Source organism: Coccinella septempunctata, chromosome X (assembly GCF_907165205.1).
Source record: "Coccinella septempunctata chromosome X, icCocSept1.1, whole genome shotgun sequence".
In the NCBI taxonomy this organism is placed as follows: Eukaryota; Metazoa; Arthropoda; class Insecta; order Coleoptera; family Coccinellidae; genus Coccinella; species Coccinella septempunctata.
The window spans coordinates 23,382,297-23,388,421 of record NC_058198.1 but is presented as its reverse complement, the minus strand read 5'-3'; the positions used below and the strand labels follow the sequence as shown (position 1 = coordinate 23,388,421).

The following is a 6,125-nucleotide window of genomic DNA, read 5'->3' as shown; positions in this document are numbered from 1 at the left end:
CATATATTAGAGATTATGGTGGCTATTATTTCAATAAATTGAATTCGATTAAATGATACGTCTTTAGAAATGGTCATTTTCTCTGTTTTATTTCATGATTGTACTACACCGTTATGAAATCAAAACTTTCAAGTAAAGAAGCTAATTTGAGCACTGAAATGAAGAAAAGAAGGCTTTCAATCATTTGCAATTTTACTTTCAGCTAAAATTTTAGTTATGAAAGAATACGGGAAAAAATACCACACTCACACTGAAAAAAATAATCATTTCGATTCTAATAAAACAGCTTTATTAACTTTAAAATAATGACAGTATTGACATGTAATAATTTCAATTATCTGTCTGTTTACTTCAATTAAGGCCCGGTACTTTCACCTTCGAATAAATTTTATTCAACCAATAATGACGTACCGACATTCGATTTATGACAAATAAACTCTTCTAATTAAGTTTCAATGACAGATTTATTCGATGAATAACACTATCTGAAAGTGAAAAGACTGCATTTTCACTAATCTTACGAATAAGACTCAATAAATGCGAATAAATTTATTTATTCGCACGTGAAAGTACCGGGCCTAAATGATTTTATTCTCATTCAACTTTCTGTTACTATCAATTTTTTTGCAATAATTACTTATACTATAGGGCCAATAATACGAATAACTACTTCGCATCTTCCTGTTTAATCGAAAATTTTACTTTTATTCCAATAAACTTTCTTATTGATCTGAAAGAGCGGCATCATTGTTTAATAAGGAGTGGGGGAGCCCTTGACTTGTTTCACGCTAAAAAGAGCCAAAGAAAATCGCCAGCCACCGCGGCCATCTGGTCATCTCATGTGATAACTTCGATTACTCGCGGAAGTACGTGCCAGTGGTTCAGCCAGTCGACTTTCCGATCGCGTTAGTGTACGTACACGTGGTAGTTCATGCCGATAAAATCTGCACCTAGGTAAGTTATATTGGAAATTAGATGATTATATGCGTTCATTACATATTTCAAATGAAATCTCATTTTCTATTATTTCCATTGATAATGCCATTCAAAATATTTGTCTGCTACTTATTCCACTGAATAAACAATTATTTTTACGACTTTCTTACGTTTTCTTTCATGAATTTTTGTTGATGTGATGAGAATAACTGTCTTATTTGTCAAAAGGAAGATTTTCCTGAGGGAGAAGAATCATGGGAGTCTACCTCTGTTGCATCAACACCCTAAAGCATTATTTTCACCCCTGATGAGGAGTTGACCTCGATTATTAACGAGGTTGCAGAACGGCATGCTAGAAAAAGAGCTGTCGGTTGTTTTTGAAGAACATCATGAATCACAGCAGAGAATTACTTATGTTAAACAAAAAACTTTTTACTATTAATCTATTGGTAATAAAATATGATAATATCAGCCATTTATTATACTTTTTACTGTTTATTCTTATAGGGCCTACAAAGTACAAAGATTCTTGGTATAATTCTCTTGGAGAATAATACTACAAACAAAAAACTAGATCCTAGACCCCAGACGATTTTTAGTTAGAACAGTAATTACTTTCACAATATAAAGAGTAAGTGGTAGATTTGTAGATCACTTTCTATTATGTTATATATACTTTTGCAATATTTCTTATTTGCTTATAAATTGGATATTTCAGATTGAACTCTGATACACTCTCTATAAAGAGCGGCAAAGTAAATTGTTACGGTAAATTCCAACAGTGCAGAAAGACACATATTTCATATGAAATCACCAAAGGCCCAAATCGTCCGAAAAAAAATCCAAGCGAAAAATTCTCTGCCGAATACTGTAATTCAATAAATCAATGTTTTAAACAATCAGAAAGTGAGAAAGAGGTGAAAGAATCAAGACAAGAAGATGATCAAGGTCAGAATGATTTTTTGTGACCAATTTTGAAGTACATATAACTGATTATTATACTTTTAGCAGAGGATAGGAGTTTAATTTATTGAAAAATCTTGTGGAAACGCAAGGAAGAGTCTGGGAATCATAGGAAGATTATAAAGAAACGTATGAGTTGCGAAAAAAGAAATTCGAAAACTGTTCACCCCAATGAAATTTTTGAACTAGTTGCTTCATTCAAAACACAACTTGGCCAGTGTTGGTAATTATTCTGATCATTAACAATTGGCAATATCTGGTTATTTGACTTTTTCAGATTAATACCGACTTCAATCCTGCATATCCTTAGGAGGAAGATATTATATAGAAAAATTTTCCAGCCATTCTGCTGCTTTATTGGAGGAAGATAAAGATAGAAAAGTAGATGTTGTTAGATGTAGAGGTACCTATTAATTGGTAAGTCCATTATTATTATACATATTATACAAGGAGAGCAAAATATCAAACTTTTATGGAATTAGTTTCTGAAACCTGAAACTAAGGATTTCCACTCCCTTCGGTCAATTTCTGATGTTATTACCACTAACTTTCAATTCAAGTTCAGTCTCATACTCGTGTTGTGATCTCAATATCTTGGAAACGAGAAAAAGAGAACACTGCATCTCGATATAGCTCAGTCTGTTATGCTAGGCATGCTGATTGGCTCTTTGGCTTTGTGGGTAAAATTCTTTACTCTTGAATGTTTAGACACAAGACTTAAGCATTTTAATTTCGATCCTGATGTATCTAATAAACCACCGATTATTATTATGCAGCAATATACGAATGTCAGCATCTGAAATGAAGTGTTTCCTCATCAGGGCTGCAGGTTTTCTTATCGGTGACATGATTCCCCTCAACGATAACTAATGGAAACTTTACATTTTACTTCGAAAAATACTTTTTATTGTCGATGCTTCTGAAATAACACCGAATAATATATAATAAAAGAATTGGAAATATTAGTTGAAAAACATAATCAAAAATTCATATCATTATTTCTGAATTTCTCACTCCAAAACTTCACCTTCTTCATCAATATCCTTATACTATATGCTATGTATTTATTATCTATGAGATATGAGGCAAAGGATAGTCAATCGAAAACTAAGCACCTGCCGTGTTAACACACCTAAATCTGTTTCTATTCGGTATCAACTAAAAATGAGAGAGATTTTTTAAAAGCCGAGGAGATGATTCAGAAGTCGAAATTTTTGTTGACGAATGTGACGAGTTGAATATTTCCTCAGATTTACCCATTTTGCTGAAGCTCTTCCCTGAATTCAAGGATAAGATTCACATGTTGAAAAGAGTAAAAATATGGGTAATACTTATTTCATATATAAAGTGAATTCTATAAGTAAGATCAATATTCTGTATGTATAATATCATATTAGGATCTATTGATTACATACTTTTGAATAAAGAGAAAGATGGTGTACCTGCATGCTTTTTGTTTATGACGAAAATCGACCTCTTCGATTCAGCGAACATTTATTTTCTCATGAAGTAAAAATCATTAGTACGAGACATCAGAGAAGTTACCAAAAAATTAAATATTTCATGATATTCAAAAACGGACTTTGAAAAATGATCTCGGATTTCTTGGAACTGTGCTAGAGTTCAAAATATGCGAAGCATTTGATGTTAATTGATTGATTTTTATTTTTTTTTATTTATTCAGAGTTTGGAATGCAAACAGGAAATTTCTCAGAATAGTATCCTCGATTACAATTAGGTCTACACCGTTTTAATGGTCAGTTCGAAATGAGAAAATAATTATCTTACGTCGGAAACCACTATTTTATATGGGGTTTTCATTAAAATTCAATTCAATCAGTTCGTCACCTCGGAAAGTCAGAAATTTTATATTCGTCAAACGGAAAAAAAATAAAGAAATTTTTTCATTGAAGAACAAATATTCATTCATGTTATCAACTTTCCGAGGTCAATCATCTCTTCTATGAATTTCTATAATATAATATATGAAAAAATTTTCGAAAAGTCTCGCCATTGGCTACAATTCGTATCCTGGTAAAATCGAAAAAAGACTTTCGTTAAGTGCTGTCATCTTTTCGACGAAAGTGAAAACTATTGTTATATTCGTAACTTTTCGTTCAAATGTTCCGGCAACACCCCACAAGGAGTGTGTCCTCCTTTTAGTCCAGTAAACAGAGCTCTGAAATTACTTTTCTCGGAATAAGCTGCATTTTTGATATAATGATTGTAACGGTGAAAGAAATACATGGTCAAAAATGCAGGTGTCAGAATAATCAGGAACTATGAAAAATTCGTGAAAATGTTTGGAAAGTCACGTTTTTCTCGAAATTTTCGAAAATGAGGAGGTTTATCGAAAAAAATTTCGAACAAAAGTTGTAGAACGGAAAATTCTAGTAGGAATCAAGTCTTTTTCCATTCTCATAGTGATCATCCCTATTGATTGGCAACGTATATCTGTATTTTTAATTTCGCCCTCGGCTACATGACAAGAAGATACTAGGAAGTGTAGTTTGAGACGCAGCTTATTTGGCCAGGGTTGTACTTTTGTTTCGATATACGCTTTCAACTCTCGAATTTCTGGCTTGGACGGAAGCTTAGACGGGGAAATCAGATGTTTATGATTTGACTGAATTTAAATGAATAGACTTCGTATATCGACTGTGACTAGCAGTATACTCCCGACCAACGCGATTGTGAGTAGCATCGAAACGTGTCAAATTGATAAAATTAAATTTTGAAAAAATTGGACATTTTATTTTGTTCATCTCTATGGTGAATGAAAAATTGGGGAATGTGGAGTATTATATCTCTATGCAAAAAATTTCAGTAGTGTGAGGGATATCATCGAAAGCAGATATCTCCAAACTAGGGTATATCAAATTTTTGTAGAGTATATTATTTTCCCCCACAACAGGCATCATTTATTTTTCATTTCAAAACACCAGTTAGAAAAATAATTGTTTTATCGTACAGGGTATCCGAAACCGCTTGATTTCAACTGTTTCTGGTACTTCTAGACTAGATGGCGTCTTTATTTTCGAAAATATCTTCAAACGATAAAAACTTTCTATAGGCACTTTTTCTCTGGGAATACGATACTATATTCGATTTTTTTATCTCCAGTATTGAGGGTGGAAAAACAACAACTTAGTTACTTCAAATACTAATACGTTCTTCTTGTGATCGCATATCGATATGTCGATATCTTCGAGGCAAAATCAGCATAAAAGTGAAATAATCACCAACTGATCTCTTAGTCTCACATACATTATTCTATGAATAAAGTGGACATAGAATACTTCAATCCATTGTAATTGTAAGGTCATACAATGCGATGAATTTTCATTAATTTCCTGCCCTAGATTATTTCCGAAAAAAAGCATTTCCATAGATATAGGCAACCAATGAATGGGAACGCTTGGTCCTATTGCCTAGAGAGCAAGATCACCAATCGTTTCATTTTTTAATGGGGATATATTAAAACAGAACTTCAAGACCTCAGTTATAAATAGGGCTGATTAAGAGCAGAGTCAGAAACGTCATCAGAGATGTTTCTGCGTTATGCTGTTGAATTCTGCTAGAAAAAGATTTCGAATTTGTTAGCAGAATGATGGTACTCAATTTGAGAACTTTTTATGAGTTATATTTATATTAACATTGATTATAGAAATTCTGCTTGATATGTATTCAAATTGAGTGTAACATGAATCACATGATTTTATTGAATTTATAAATGAAGTAGTAAAATCGTATTCCTCAATAATAATAAGTCAAGGTATTGAAATCGTAGGTTTAGGAATCCTCAGGAAAAGAAAACATCTAATTTTCTCAAAGAGCAACGTTTCGCAACTTTATTGTTGCTTTATCAAGCTCTAGACAAAGATGATGTTTTTAAAATTCCTTCATTGTCAAAGATACGCTGCACGGTAAACAATGCAGGTGGACAGCGACACACTCTCTCCGTCGTCAAACCGGGTACATTGGATTTATAAATGTTCCTGCTAACAAATGAAATTCTAGTTTTAATTCGTATCATAGAGATGGAAATTTATTGTGAGTGGAAATTTTTTTGTTCAATGGTTTCATAGAATTCTGTCGAAAATGGGAATTTCCCTAAAATGGTGATTTTACTTTGAGTATAGAAATAATATATGAACATATACAGGCTGCACCAAGTTCGAGGGCCTATTAGACGTTTCTGAAGAATTGGACCTATTTGAAATCTG

At 32.5% G+C, this 6,125-nt stretch overlaps 1 long non-coding RNA gene across 3 annotated transcripts; it reads left to right on the top strand.

Annotated features, from left to right (window-relative positions):
• Nucleotides 1–685: 685 nt before the first annotated feature.
• On the top strand, nucleotides 686–3,654 carry LOC123321592. Of its 3 annotated transcripts, none has more exons than XR_006538891.1 (6): nucleotides 686–954; nucleotides 1,165–1,385; nucleotides 1,444–1,567; nucleotides 1,655–1,884; nucleotides 1,945–2,122; nucleotides 2,177–3,654. It is a non-coding gene; the product is annotated as an uncharacterized LOC123321592 (long non-coding RNA). The 3 variants fall into 3 exon arrangements; XR_006538892.1 differs by having other exon boundaries at nucleotides 689–954; nucleotides 1,169–1,385; nucleotides 1,948–2,122; XR_006538890.1 differs by having other exon boundaries at nucleotides 691–954; nucleotides 1,948–2,122.
• Nucleotides 3,655–6,125: the final 2,471 nt, after the last annotated feature.